The following is a 16,391-nucleotide window of genomic DNA, read 5'->3' as shown; positions in this document are numbered from 1 at the left end:
ACAGAGCATTATGCATGGAAGGTAGAGATACACACTAATGCAACATCACAGAATTGAATAGAGCTAATGGGTGTTTGGGATCACATATTAGACACAATAGGCTGAATGCTAAGAGCACATTATGAATAAGACTCAGAGGGAGAATTCAAATGGAAAAGTTGGACTAATGCTAATACATCACACATGAAAAACACATGAAAAGTCTAATGCATAACTTTGAAACTTACACAATAAATTACATATCTAACATCAAAAGTGTCTATCACACAAGAAGAATACTTATTATAGGATTACGAGGACAGCCTAATGTGGACACAGCATAGCATCACGGAAACAAACAAGTCACAGCACATTATAAAGCCAAATGCCTCTCTCGGTGGGCAATGGCCATACCAAGGATCAACTTTCTTCATGCTCCTCTTCATCACACATTATAACAGGACATTGCACATGAATAACCGAATACCCTAATGCGAAGTGGATGTCAGACATTATGCTAAGTTGCAGCTGAAATACAATACATCATCGTATCAGAGACAATTTGCCCGCCCTAGCAGCTATAGCTGCAGCGTTTTGGCTCATTTCTCAGAGAACAGAACATCCTTGTCAGATATGTTTGGGTAACAAGACAGAGCAGAATATGCCATAGTCAAAAACTTTGCTAATGTGATCCCATATACAATGCTGAACTTAAGACAAAGTGGATAAGAAGTGACATGAAAGCGTTAAATGGCTTGTATGAAAGGAGCCGTATAAGTGATGGAGTTATATAAAATCTAAATGGATGAACTCAGAGCTCAGCCACACTGCAGAGACTTCTCTCTGTCCCTATTCTGCTGCTGTGGCCTTCAGCTAAGGCGAGAGAAACACAAGACGGAGAGGAGAAGAAGAAGGGCGAGTAGAGGAGGAAGAAGTGTGAATTGATTGTGGAGGTGCCAGCAGAGTAGAGAAAAGGAGAGGAGCATGTGGAAAGGCAATAAGTGGAGAGAATTGATAAAATGGGGAGTGGGGGAAATGAGGAGTGGAGTGGGGGTGGTTTAATTGGTTTCCAAGTTATTGTTTGTCCTCTTTACATTTTAATCCATGATGTAATTATTTGATTACACCTATTAGAAATGTTATCTTACTGTTGTTAGTTGCTATTGGACTTCACACAATGACAAATTGAGTTAGAATGGACTTGACTTTCAGCTCTAATCAGTTGCTGTAAGAGCAGATCAGCAGAAAACAGTTGAAGGTAAAAAGAGGAGGCGACAGAATCAGCGATGGGGCATTTTCATGTAAATTTATATCATTTCAAGTTGCATGCCTCTGGCTCTTGCCAGCACTAACTGACCCCCTCTTTCCTGGAAGAAATCAAGATGTTCCTTACCATGATTTATATTCTATCTCAATGAATTCATCTTGAACACATTGTTGTACCCAGTATGATATAAACCCTGGCAGCAGATCTGAAGGCATGTTCTGTTCTGAACAAACGCAGCAATGTAGCTAAAGATAAGTATCTGTTAAAAATATTCCTTGACATATTTGCATATTTTAATAACTAGAGTTAAATCATTCATTCCCATGAAAGATATAATTTGTACTCACTGATCACGGACAAATTAAAACAACGTGAAATTGTATGAATTATTGATGCACTGCAGAGCATTTGTTCTTGTGATGGTTTTTTCAAGACTTCATCAGAATGAACAAGTGCACGCTCATTCACTTGAGCATGATGCTCATTAACTTGTCTCATGTCACTCGTATTGCAGGCCCCCTCGTCAAACAGCTGCTGATCTTCTTTGAAATGCTAATGTTAAAAGATGGTGGTCCTGGTTGGTCATGTTTGCTGTAATTTGTTGCTCCCTAAAGTAATTTGCAGCTTTTTTTGAGTTGTTTGTGGTGATTTTACGTTCACGTTAACATGTAAAATATAGCCTGTACTAAAAAAAGCACGTGTAAAATGCAATCTTTCACACATGTGAAGTGAAAAATCACACATTTCTGATATGAAACCAAATATATAATTTCGAAATTATGTCAAAACTATTACCTATGACATAATTAACCATGAACTAACCATTAAACTATTAACTCACTTACTAATTTGGCTTTTAATCAGTTTTGTGTGAAGTATTTATTAGCAGTATACAGTATATATTAGCAGTAGTAGCAATATAGCAGTAGTGAAGCATTAGTCAGATATGTCCTTTTCTAAATAAGGTTATGTTGTTTGTATGTTGCAGTAGAAAACAGCTGGGACTGCTGACCTTAGCTTAGAAACACCAAGTGTATATTTGGTGAAGCAACCCCAACATAACCTCCAGCTCTCCCTGCAACCACCTACACACATGTACACTCTCAACTGTATCTTTCCACACTTGCCCACAGCCCACTGTCCTTTAATTGCGAATTAGTTCCACAAGATTTAGGAGGAACACTACTGCTGAAATACACTGCATGTACATCAGCACCCATGTTTTTTTTCTATTTGGCATGTGTTTTTTTCTGCATTCCAAGCGTGTGTGTGTGTGTGTGTGTGTGACTGTGTGTGTAACTGTGTATGTTTTTGTGTGAAAGAGACAGACAGGTCTAGTGCCGAAGGCGATCACAGTCCTGAAACATTTATATCTCATTACCCTGAGAGAGAGAGAGAGAGAGAGAGAGAGAGAGAGAGAGAGAGAGAGAGAAAATACAGAAAAAGAGAAAAATATGGTCAAGGTTATTGAGAGTTGATGAAGAAATTGTGAGACATTTGATGACATCTAGCTCTTATTCTTTTATGAAGGTTAATATTAGTTAAGCATTTACCAAATGAATGCAATTTAATATCTAATGTCAATGTGATATAAATGACGTAAGCCATGACAGTATGACAATACCAGAACCATTAAAGAGGGGCAGCTAAATGGAATTCAGCCATCATTCTTTTTATTTACACCAGTGCTTTTCCTACAACGATGAAACAGTCTTACGTTATGTTATTAGCTACACCTGTAAAAGTATTTTAGCCGACAACATAATCGTCTTTTCTGTTTTTTCTATTGTGTTTTCTTTACTGTCTGAAAGTTCACTTTCTTCTAAATGTGTTTGTTCTGTGGAATCCAGAGTTGTTAATTCATTGTATGAACTTTCATGAGTTCTCAGTCTGCATGATGTATGGTACCAGTTTTCCTAATTTGTTTCCCAAACTGTCGTTTTTTTGATTGGTTATTTTATTCTATAAATGGTAAATTGTGTTTTGTTTAGTTAATTTGTTTTATGAAATAATGTGATTTCCACTTTGTAGTCACAATGTATTAAAGCTGAAGTACATGACACATAGCCCGGCTACACACTTAGTCAGGCTATGCTTCAGGGTTAGAAAATACCTCTTGCAGACAGTTAATGGAACATTCATGAAGTGCATAATGTTTACCATAGTTATCATGGGACTTTTTCAAGCTTTACCGGAATAATTCACAATTGTGCGTCAACTGCTCTTCTTATGTGACTGTCAAGCTAGTGGTGCATTTTGCATGTTCTCTTTTGTCACAAACCTTACAGGCTTGAGGTGAATTAACTAAGATTAAATGTGATTAAATCCTGATGCCAAGCTCTGTATACTCTCAATATTATTCAGATTCCAAGGCTTTTCTGTGTCTGTGTGGCTAGTGTGGAGTATTTCATACTAATATGCTTATTAGTACAATCATATGTTATTTCGTACTGACTAGAAAACAGTGAAAAAACATAAACATCATAAAACGATCATATAAATTTGGTGGGTTTTTCAATTAAAAAATATTTGAATTTGGGTTTAAGTTGAAGTTCCAATACCATATGAACAAAGTTCATAATAATAATAATAATAATAATAATAATAGGTAAACATGGGATCCTTCAGCAGTGTTAAAGGTGTGCATGAATGTGCAAGCTATGTACTGTATGTTGCAGCACCAGAGTGAAGCCATGGAGATCAGGACACACACTAAGGACCCCTCCTGTTGTCTAATCATTGTCTCTGTGAGTGCGTCCGTGCATGAGTTTGTCAGTACGTGCGTGCGTCCGTGCGTCCGTGCGTGCGTCCGTGCGTGCGTGCATCCGTGACTGACAGTAACTGTGATTGTGTTAGTCTGTACATCCGTGACTGTCTGAGTGAGTGAGTGCGCTCCTTTGTGTTTGTCCACAGCTAATCTGACATTCTGTTGCACAATAATTTGGGTGGCCAGTGAAGGCTGCATGCTCAAGGACCTCTTGTGATTGTGATGACTCACACTTTTACTTTTACTCACCTTTCATAGACTTATTTTACACTGCCATTGACCGCCTGCTGACTCCTCACTCACTACTCATAACCAGGCGGTTCAGGTCGGTATGGTCCACCAGTGACAACACAGCGGCGTGCATCTCCGACCTCTAGCTGCTACTCTGCGCCCGGAGACACAGTGTACCTTTTGCTGGAGCCTTGTGCCATGCTGCAAGATTTAATTAAGGCAACCACACTGAAACGTGCATAATTACATTGTGCTTTCGAGATGCAGAGCACATTCCTCATATTAGAGGCTGCAGACTGGTGCATACTGATGCAGGAGAGTGTTGCAATACAGTGTCAAGCCAACCAAAAGTGGCGCCACTGAGCTCAATGCTGTTGAGCAGCACTTTTATCTGTGACCCTAATTATCTTTTTTTACATGTGCTTCACTGACTTCAACTGTTACTTTACACACGCCTGACATTAATATGTATTCTCCTGGCAGGTCACTGCGAAATTTATCTCCTGTGGTGTGTTGGAATGTTTTATACGTTCATTGGATAAGAGACTTTATTAGCATTAAATGTCAGAAATAGGTGCTTTACCTGAAAGCCACAAAGGAGCCAGGATATAATGCCACTGCATCGAGGCCATTCCATTCCCTTTGCTTCCTCTTTACCACAGAATCCCTCCTTCCTGACAGTAACCTTCTGGCAGTATTTTATGGCTATATTAGAAAGTTGATTTCACCTATACCTCTCGACGTCTGCCTCACTGTCTCACCCGTCAGTGTTTTATAGCGGATATGTCTCTTTCTTTCTCACTCAGTGTATTTCTCTCTCTCTCGCTCTCACTCTCTCACTCTCTCTCTCTCCCTTCCTGTCTTTCTCACTGTCTTCAGTATTTTATAGATGTTGTAAGAGCTACCTGACCTTTCTTCTTGGTGATTACTTTATAATGAGACCACAACTCCCTCCATCTCGCTCCATCTTCCTGCCCACCACCTTTCCCATCTACTCTCTCATCGCTGTACATGTGTCATTTCTCTTTCTCAAGATTACTTTTTAGAACTTCTGTTATAAGAGAGAGCACAGTGGAGAATGACATGAAATAAGAGGATTGAGAAAGGACAGTAAGATTTTAATGTACTTCATATGGTGACCCAACGGGATTCACATTCAAGATGATCCTACTACACAACAGAAGATTCTCAGCTCATGTTTTTTGGGAGCTTTTTATCCTTTTCATGTTCCTCTCATCAAAAGGAGAAAACATTTGACCCATCAACTTCCCTCAAGTTCTGAATGATTGTGCTTAAAATCGCTGATATTAAAACATTTAACCTAAATTATAACTTCAATCATCCGACCGACAGAAGCCTGTGTAAAATAGAACTGCCATTTATTTTCACACTATCAGAGGTATTTAAAATGTAACAATCACATGTTACATACCGAACATGACAGCCTTGAGGCTGTACAATAGCAATAGCTATCAATGTACAGTACATACCAGTGAATGTACACATACAATATAGAAGGCTGACATTAAATGACTAATTCTCAGTTATTACTAAGTTAGCTTGCCGAGCATGCTCACAAGGGCATCTTAAGTTTGAGAAGATAAATATACCAATTAATCCATTCGGTACACTTTTGCTCTTGCTCTTTTTTGTTTTATAATGAATGGACAATCATTGTTTAAGGGGGGGGGTAGTGAATGATCAATTCAAGTCCAACTGAAATCACATTTTTACATCCCTTTTTGTTGTCAAAAGTGATGTCAACGTGTTTTGTAACTGCATTGTTGTATGTACTGTAGCTTTTTTCATAGAAGGAAGGAAAACGGGACATATCAGAAATGTTCCTTTTTATCTCAGCCTTCTGGAGGGGTGGGTCCCACTTGTCATGGGCAGACAGTGTGTTGTTACTGCTGTGTAAGGACCACACCAGCATCTAAGTGACTGATTTGCAGGTATGTGCTTAATGTGCTGTTGAGCATCTAATTATCTAACTAGCCTACAAACCGATGTTAGCAGAGCACTTCTCCCCTGTTGAATTTGTTTAGTTGCTCGTTCAACAAGCTAAGCTATTATTCTTTTGACTATTGTTCATGTTCGGAAATATCATAATGAGAGACTTCATCATGAAAGCTAAGTGGGTTGTTGTTCAAAGTCTGTGGCTCTTGTGTTGTGTAGCAGGTTACTGTCAATGTGACTGTCTGCTCTGCTCGTTATAAAACACTGACATTACTGCTTCATGCAAGATTTAATTGACTGTATCGAAATAAGGCATTCATATTCGTAGATGGACACTTTCCTGTATTACATTTATTTGTTTTAAAATGTAAATTTCTCTCTTTTGGTTTCACATTTGGATATGGATTCTGAACATTTATTTAGTAGATATGTGTGCTGTAGCAGACAGTAAAAATGCAATTTCAGGTAGACATGTAGTCATTATAAGTCACAGAGTAGCTTTTTAAAGTCCAGGATCAGCTTAATATATAATATAGTGTAAGGTAGTTTGGTCTGTATTAACTCTACTCAACAGGTCTGTCAGGGTAGCTGGGCGTGGCAGCCTGGTATGTGCAGGCTGTTTCTGGGAAAACCACTCCTGATGATTAAGTGTACCAACAAGTAGCAAACTTGAGACTCAAAAACTTGTAGAAACAGCATGAGAAAATGTCAGACAGGCACAAACACAATCAGCAGACTTGTGAGCTGTCAAAATCATTGAAAGACAGAGTTTTGCTTGTTTTGACTCCCACTAACAAACACCCATGCAACCCTACCACCCCTGACAAACACCACCCAAGGAGAAGGAATCAGAAGAGAGCAATCAAGCAGAGAGGATATGTCTCCACAGGAGGGACTGACAGAAAAGGAAAGAGAGAGAGAGAGAGAGGAGAAGAGAGAGAGACAAAAAAAAGAGAGCGGAGGAATAGATTAAGAAATACTGAGGGAGAAAGAGAAACAGAATCAGACGGACAAATATATGGCAGAGGAAAACATGTCTGAAGTCCTGATGATATCAGTGAGATTATTGATCATAGTCTGCTTTTCCAAATACACTTCTGTGTACTATTACTACTACTATTTAGTTCATATCTAAAATTGCCATTTACATCTAGACCTATAGGACAGATTGTGAACCATTTTTCTTACTGCCATTCTGTATAGTCGTGCATAGTTTTTGGTACTCAAAAAAGTCTGATTTGTGGAAATAAAAGCAGAACTTTCTAGCAGGCTGATGACAGTTTTGTCTTTGTTCTCTCTCTCTCTTTGCTTTGTTCTGTTACCGCACTTCTTTTCATCACACATAACTATACTGCATCAATAGTCAGGCACGAAAAGGTGCCCCTCTGAGTTGCAAGTTAGTTGCAAGAAATCCTGGCAGGGCAGCTAATGTTGAAGGTTGAACGCTGATACTGATTTAGACCTCTGTTGCCTCAATAAGCTGAGCTGAATTGGCTGGGGATGGAAATTATGTAGATATGGGAGGATTGGGTCATGCAGCAGATTAATGCATACAACTGCAGAGCCTATTCTCTTGAAATCTCTCCATCTCCTCTAACACCCCCTCCCATCCCCAGGCATTTGCTGTAAAACTTCACAATGCTTTAATCAAAGGTGCTGCCAACATACAGAATAAGGGTTTCTTCAACCATTGTGATCTGGGATCTAAATGGAAAAATGTTGCCTGCTGCCTTGGGACACATTAATAAATTATAATGCATGTACAAAGAAGACGGCAGAAACAGGAGGGTGAAAAAGATACTCTTTGTGAAGTGTTTTTTTGTCATCTATTCTGTTGTTATGGAAAGAGTACAATCTTAATATGTATTTCATGAAACATCAAGGTATACCTGCCAGCAGTGTTGACACTTTCACCCTGCAACATCTAGCTGTAAACATGATATTGGAAAATTGTAGAATGGAACATGATAACAGATTATGTACCTTACTATAACATCAGGTTCCTTTTGGAAACCCTGATCCTTGCCATTTTATTAACATTTGCTGACACCACTCAAAACATCTCTATTACAAGCACAAATAATGAGCATGTATTTATCAACTAAATACATTACCGTCTGCAATTATCTTAATTAACAAGTACTCTAACTATAATGACAGGGGTACACCAGAGGAGGAGAGGGAGGGAAGAGAGGGGTGAAAAGTAGAAAATAGAATTGAGATGGAGAGATAGAGAAAAGAGAGAATTGATGTAGAGTAACAGAGACAAAGGGACGACGGGAATTGAGGGTAAGACAGTTTGGAACAGTAAAGGTAGAGTGTCGGGGCAATGCTAAAGAGAGAAAATGTCAGAGAGAGAGAGAAAGAGAGTAAACTAGGTAAAGAGAAAAAAAGGAAGCATAATTGCAGAGTAACATGTATAAGAGAGCACAAAGCTTCTGGCCTATCAAGCTTTCAGCCAGCGTTTCATAACTCATTCCTACTCTAAAGACTGTTAAAGGCTTGCTGGGAGTGCTTGCACACATTCAGTTTCTTAAAAGTCAGTGAAATTCATAGCTCTTTAAAAATTGAAATGCCCCGGGGTGCAACATCACAAGCAGTTAAACAGTTAAGAGGTGGCCAGGATTTTATGTGTACTTATGTTTAATCACAACATTTAAGACTGATGTGGAAAATGTGTGAGAAATGTAAAGCAACTTGGAACAAGGAAATCTTTTTGGTACTAAGTGATCTAACATATGTTTGAAAGGAAGATATGGAGTTGGAGGCAATAGGATGGGTGTTGTGCAGTGGAGACAGAGACAAATGTGTGGGTAAACTGACAAGTTAGAATATATAACAAGGGATAGAAAACAGCAAAGAGAGCGGGAGAAAAAGATTCTAGAGAGACGGTGGCAACAGAGAGGGAAGAAGTACAGTAGCGAGGGAGGGATGGGCTGTTGAAGGAGGAGAGAGAAACATGTCAAGATGTGCGCTTGGAGTAACGATCAACTCATGTTGAATTCTGCCTTTGTCTGGCATAACACAGTCACGACTGCCACTGCACACAGTGTAATAATCACACACATACACACATGCAGGAGAGACCTGTGTGCCCACTGGAGACCTTGAGGACCATAACAACCCAGTAGAAAATGTCTCCGAGATGTCTCCTAGCAACAGAGAGGTAATTGTACAAGATAATATAAATGAGGATGGATCACTGCAACACAAGGACGCAGGAGAGAAGCAAAACAACTCAAATATCAGACTGGTCTTTGTGCAATGAATCCCTGATTTAGTCAGATACTTGCTCCATCAGTCAGTTACTTTGTATGTAAGCCAGGAAGTCAGTTTATCAATCATGGCCTTTCAGTTATTTAATCAAGCATTTTGCTTTGCATGGAATCAGTTAACCAGAAGGTTGTTGTGATATACAGTGAATGATTGAACTTTGCAGCCGTCAGACAATAATTAAAGCCAATTAATGAATCAGTTGGCCAGCCGGATAATTAGCAAGCCAATCAGTGAAATAGAATGACTCCGACTCTGTGATGTGATGTTCACTTTCATTACAAACAACATCATTCAGGCACTAATTAAAGTACATTCCCATTGTCAATGTTATTGCATTTATATTAAAATTGTAATCCTTTGTCCGGCTGACAACACATTATGACAGGAGAATAATAATGCAATTAACCATAGCGATGCAGCTGTTAAACAAATATTTTATTCAAAGAGAGGAATAATAAAAAACACCAATTAACTTCATTTTCTTTGTCAGAACTGCTACAGCACTGATTATTAAAGCACATTTTAGTAGATACCTGATGAGTGCAAAATGTCAGACTTTTTTAATTCACTGTCAGTAAAGCGGCTCAGCAGTGTGCTTTTGTGATTACCAGCTGTGACAGTGACGCATTGGTATTGATTTCACCTTGTGAGTCTGTGTGTCATCTACTGTGGTCCTGGAGACAGCTACTGTAGCAGGAACTACCACTGGAGTGGTTTTGAGTGGTTTTCTCTCTGTTTATATGTCAGATTTGGGACCGCGGTAGCGTCTCAACCATAACAGATGTAGTCACAACACATTACAGATGTGTAGTTGAGATCAAATTGAAGGACAAATCCGTAGATGTGTGTGGTCTGAGCTAAGGGGACAAAGGGGCCTTTGGCCTTTCTCCTCTTTCTGCCCCTGATAAGATTAAGTGTCATGAAACTTTACAGGATTGAAGTTGATATCAAAAAGAAAGCCAAGTTCATAGTTTGTTGTGACCTAAGCAAGGGTGCCAGAAATAGGGCATAAGGAAGTAGGCCAACACACTTTACGCCCCTAGCCCGAATTGGCGTTGCAGCTGGTGTGATCCCATCGCAAGATGATCTCTAGTTTGTCTATATTTGACAAAATTGACCAATACATTTAAATATGGACAGTTTCTTACATTGAGGACACTTTGTATTACTGCACAGACCCATTTGACAAGCTTCAACTGCATTGCTCCATCCTAAATTACTTTTACAAATGTTTCTTACAACTTATACCATGGAGGAAAATTGCCTTAGCTCTGAAAGGGCTACATATTGATTTGACACTGGACTAATATTTCAGACATTTGTTTTCTGCTTCTCGTTTACCAAACCGGGTTCTCTATCTTTCAAATGCACAGTTTTTACAAAACAGTCAGACTAGATACATGAGCTTGGATGCCTTTTTTAAAGACAGCAAAATAGCTACTATTTAACTTTCTTTTCATACTCCCAGCACTTGTTGTTTGCAATAGAAATAAGCATACACAGAGGGTTCTTCAAATTGCAAGCTATATGCTAGAATCTTATCATTTATTCATCATAAATGACGGCCCATAGTTAGGTGGCAAGCTGAAGTGAAAAACTGAAATGTTCAGGAACAAGGGTGAAAAACCCTGACCCACCTGGAGCTGAGAGGCCTATGTCCTGTTACAGACGAGGCACTGGTGGCAGAGAGGTCCAGGGATAATGGGGAACTGAGGGAAAGGCATTAACAGTACAAAATTGTCTCAAGGGTGCTCTGTTTTTTAGGCTAAAGTGATACCATTTAGGTCAGTCTGTCGTCATCCAAAAGATAAAAACAGGCATCATCAGGGGAAAAATAAATGCTTTGATTTACATTTGAAAAGGGCACTTTTGCGGCGAAGACAGAAAGGTCAGGGATGACACACTGTCGGCTGTGATGCCTGTGTAGCTGGATTTAAATTGCAGCATGATGTTGCTTTATGTTCTACATAAGTTACAGAGAAACTAAAAATGTAATAACAATAACTGTGGAGGTAATAATTGGCAGAATCTTATAGTATATTTTCATATCTTGAAGCTGTGTTGACTGAATTGTGATTGTTTTTGGTGTCCAAAAGAGCTTCTCCCTGTCCTTTAGCGATGAGCCCCTCCTGCAGACACGCAGGCACACCAGATCGCATTCCATCTCCCGCAACTACTCAGATGGCTCGAATTTGGAGTAAACAATGTCAGTTCCCCATTATTTCGTGCTCGGTAATTTACCATACCCTCACCTGTGTGCTGCAAGCCCCAAGGGGCAACATTACTCAACATAGAAAAACAAGGACCTAACAATGTTGACTTCAACTTCAAAAATACACAGGTCAGTCTTTCAAATTAGTTGTAGATTATTACTGTATAATGCTCCTGTTAGCACTCGGATCCCAAAATCACAACCTTCTTTACTCCTGCATCTGCTCTCCTCAGCTTTACTGTGCTTTATAGAGAGTTTCTGCTCACTGTTTGGGGTTACTTTCTTGAATGAAAAAGCTCTCAAAACGTTTCTATGATTCTATGAGTATAAGTTTTTCCCTCTTAGATCTGTCCCTATTGGTTTTATCCGCATGCGCAGTTATGAAATTATTTTCCTCATCCATCTGCCGTGCAGGGGCCTTTCTTACATCCGCACTTGCAAGATGTAACTGCCTTGCGACTATAGTTCGACTAATTTATTTTTTATTTAGCTGGCGTAGGTGGAGCCAGTTGGGCCCAAATCTAAGATGGTTCTATTACGGTTGTTGTAGAAATATTTCTTGTTTAGCTTGATCTATTGTTACATTTTGTTTTCATTTCATGAAAGTGATGTTGTGTGACTCCCGTCATGCAAAGCATTCAGTGGGGTTAAGGCTGCAGTAGTGCTTTACAATAGTGCTTTAAAAATAAATGTTCATATTCAAGTGCAATATCTGCTCTTTGGCAAAAGAAAAAACGTATTTCTGAGAGTTGTGAATCAATTCAGTATCTCAGAAGATAAGAATCCCGATTCTTACATGAATCGATTATTTCCCCCACCTCTAGTTGACACCATTTGTCACAAATAGTATTTTGTTAATTTTGGAATTGATCTTCATAAAAAGTTATACCCAGCAGTAATTGTATTCCTTTCTTCCAATCATCAATTGAAGAAAAAGCAATAATCCATTGATCTTTACAGTGAACGAACACCTTTAACATCAATGTCGAATCACAACTTATTATTCTGCTCAGACCTGGCCTTAACCAATAAAATGATCTAATTAAAGTTTGCCTTTGAAATATGGTGAATTTATTAGAAAGTCACAGGTCGTCACAGTGTACTGGAGTTGGTTTAGAGCGATGTTTTTATCCTCTGGGTGGCCAGGCAGCCTGGTGGTTATAGCAAACATCCTGCAAAACAAAACATTATTCTGTTGTTTAATGATGACACAAATTCGCCTCCATTTTTTAATAGCTCTGCCCATGCGGCCGGCTCACGAGGCTAGGGCACATGCACAGTATATAACTTGTTTGACACCTTTTGTGTCATATCATAATGTCTCCCTTGTTTCTTGTCCACTTCGTACTCGATATTGAAGAAATGGAAAGTGTTTCTTCGGTTGTAAAAGTTTCCCTTAATTGTGTTTGGAACGCATGACTCAAGCTAACTCAGCTTGATGCAATGATTTCATAACATTAACTAATGGCCTTGCCCTTTCAACTTGCATGCTTGTGTTATACATACTCAGAAAGGCAAATTTCAGACTTGGATGTTATATTAAACTGAACTCGCTGAAAGCTGCTGAAGGATTTCTTTTTTCAATGCATCTGAGAATTTCATCATTTTGGAAAGACAATGCCATAAAAAAAACAAGTAGATTGAGAAACACATTAACCAATTACGAATTTTACTTTTACTAGCGTGTTTGCAGTTAATTAGTGGAAGACCCCAAATTCGACTTCACGCTATACTAAATTGAAATGCTGTGTACAAGATCATATAGTTATAATCATTCCATACACAAAAACAACCGCTATTTCGTTCCATTCCTTCTTTGAATTGTGTAAGTTCTTTGCTTTTCAACCAGATAGAACAGAAAGGCCATCAGACACCAGAAGGTGGAATCTAAACCTTGGTAAACAATACTCTAAACCCAGTTGGGCACAAACTCATAGAACTTACATTACCTCCAGTTAACTACTTTTTCTGTTGACTAAACATTACTAAAAGCATGGACGTATTCAAGCACAGATGCTGCATTAACTTGTCAAGTACCATCTGTGTGTTGCTGTGTGTGGTTTGTGAATGTGAGAGTGAGGACAGGAAAAGAGGTCAGAGAAGAGAGAGAGAGAGAGAGAGAGAGAGACAATGCATCTGTGTGTGAAACTGTGTGTGCGCAAGTGTGCATGTCTTTGCTCAAAGCACGAAATTATACTGTATAACGATTAGACTAGAACAAAGCAGAACTAAAAAGGATGGACACACACACACACATATATATATAATGTCCTTGCTCCCACATTGACACACAGAGGGACCTCATACAAAAGGCAATTACACGCACGCACTCAGTGTGTCTCATCATATAGACCGGATGCTTCCTTAGGTCATGTGGTCATGACACGTCAACCCTCTTTATGAATAACACTACACATGACACTGACAGCAACAACACCAACAAGATTACAAATTTGCAAACATTTAGTGCTTTAATCTACGATGCAGATGATAATTAACAGGGCAATGTTGGCCTACGACAAGTCATTTCTGAATATATAAAACTTTCATGGTGATTGTGCGTCCAATGATTCTGGTGACCTATCGTGGTGGCCATATAAAGAAAATATATAGAAAATATAGAATGTTTTGCTTGCTAACAGATTTTCTTTCCTTTGTTTTGTTATTTACACATGCATTTTAACATTCAAGTGTGAGATAGTGCTACATTTTTATGCTTTTCTTTAATGAAAAGAAATATATAGAAAATAGGTCCCCTAGCTGAGCAGAGAGGGCGAATGTGAGGGAAAGTCAACTTAACTTGTCCATTGAGAAAGCATTTACCTCAAGCTCATAATCTAAGGCCACCCATGATTGAAATACAAAATGGTTGCATTGAGAGAAGTTTTGGCACAGTCTTGGCAGTTGAAGCAGAATCAGATAGTCTGCAGGTGAGAGTGTTAAACTGTCCCAGTGGGGAGGCTTGATTCATCTGGTGGACGGTGCAGGAGCTGGGAAGGTGATGAGTGCTTGAGAGAAACACACGAGAATGAGGAAAAGGGCCAGTTTATGAATGGGGCCAGACACGCAGGCAGTGATTGGGTGAATTTGATGAATAAGAGGAGAGAGAAGAGGCTGGACTAGAATTGACACCATAGAACTTAAACCTGAACCACAAAGCCCAAAGCCAATATTCTGAAATAGTTCCTCTCTTTTGTATGTAGCTCTCATCTAGCATTAGTTAACCAACAATTATATCCATCAGACAGTGAGCTGCTGGAGCACCTGAATGATGCCAGGGACTGTGGATTGAACTGAAGTTCTGTTTGGTTCTTCAATAATAATAAGCCAATGATTCTCGGTTCACTGCAACACATTAACCACAACAACACATTAATCAAATGTGTTACCGTCTCTTGAGGCAATTTTAGGTGTGCACATATATTGAATATGTGTCGTGAATCGCAGAGAGAGAGAGAGAGAGAGAGTTTGCTGTGACAATAAAATATTGCCTTTATGCTATTGTAAATAATATTGATATTAGCCGTGCTTGGGTTGGTTTGGTCTCGGGACAAATTGTCATTGTCCCTGCTGGACGTTGTGCCATTTGATTCATTTATACAGAACCCTGGTATCTATTCTAAAGGACATGCTGTTATGATGCACTTAAACCATCCACCTACTGTTCTGAATCCCCAACAGCTCCAGAAATATATATTTCCAGTTGTTTTGCAATGAGTTTGCTGCAAATGTATGGACAAATTTAGGATTTTTCCTGTTAGTGTTAACTGAAGTTTTTTATTTTTATTTAGTTTTACACTGTGATATAAAAAAGAAAGCCCACCCTCATGCCAATATATATATAAGAATTTTAATACCTACAGTATATTTTTATATTTTATTTTTTTTATTAATTATTTGAATTTCTTGTACTTACTCTTATAATCTTTACTACACATTTACAGCATAGCCTCAATAGTATTTATTTAATTGTACATGTTGTATGGGCATGTGACAAGTAAAACCTTTAAATCTTGAATACAAAATAGGCCTAAGAATAAGAGAGGTTATAATACATTCAACGTAACGTCTTAAATAGAGGTGTTTGCTTCTATGTTCCTTAAGACACCCTCACTTTATCCAATGTAAATCTAAATTAAAAACTCTTGTTCTGTGTCTTTGATAAATCTTCTGCACTGCCCATTTTGACATTCACAAAAATGAATGTTAATAATTATAACGCTTTTTTCCACTTTTAATTTAAAATTGTCTCTTTTATTTTATTGTCTTAAGAAACTTTTCATAATGCCTTATATAAAAAATAAATTAAATACGAATAAACTTTTCCTTGTGTCTTTACAATACACATTTAGCTTTACGCATTGGATAATGTAACGTTTCAAGCATGTGTAGAAAGTGCAGGAATCGAGCCCTCTGGGGCGAATTTAAGATTTTTGATATTGGGCTATATTAGTAAATTTAATTGACTTGAGTACCAGCCTTGGGAAAAAAAGGGGAAGAGAACAATGAATAAGAAGGCAGGAATGTAATGCAAAGGAGATGAGATGAGAGGAGATGGTCCTTTTAAATGTCACTCTATGAAATTGATTTTACAACTAATGCCACATGCTGTCTCATACATATACAACCATCATATCCTGTCTTTCTGTTTATATTTCTCTTTATCTGCTCCCTCCTGCTACCTCAACCTGACTCGCCTCTTT

The sequence above is a fragment of the Anarrhichthys ocellatus genome, unplaced genomic scaffold (genome assembly GCF_004355925.1).
Source record: "Anarrhichthys ocellatus isolate YVR2014 unplaced genomic scaffold, GSC_Weel_1.0 scaffold24, whole genome shotgun sequence".
Lineage (NCBI taxonomy): Eukaryota > Metazoa > Chordata > Actinopteri > Perciformes > Anarhichadidae > Anarrhichthys > Anarrhichthys ocellatus.
The sequence above is the reverse complement of the archived record's forward strand: the minus strand, read 5'-3'. Positions refer to the sequence as shown.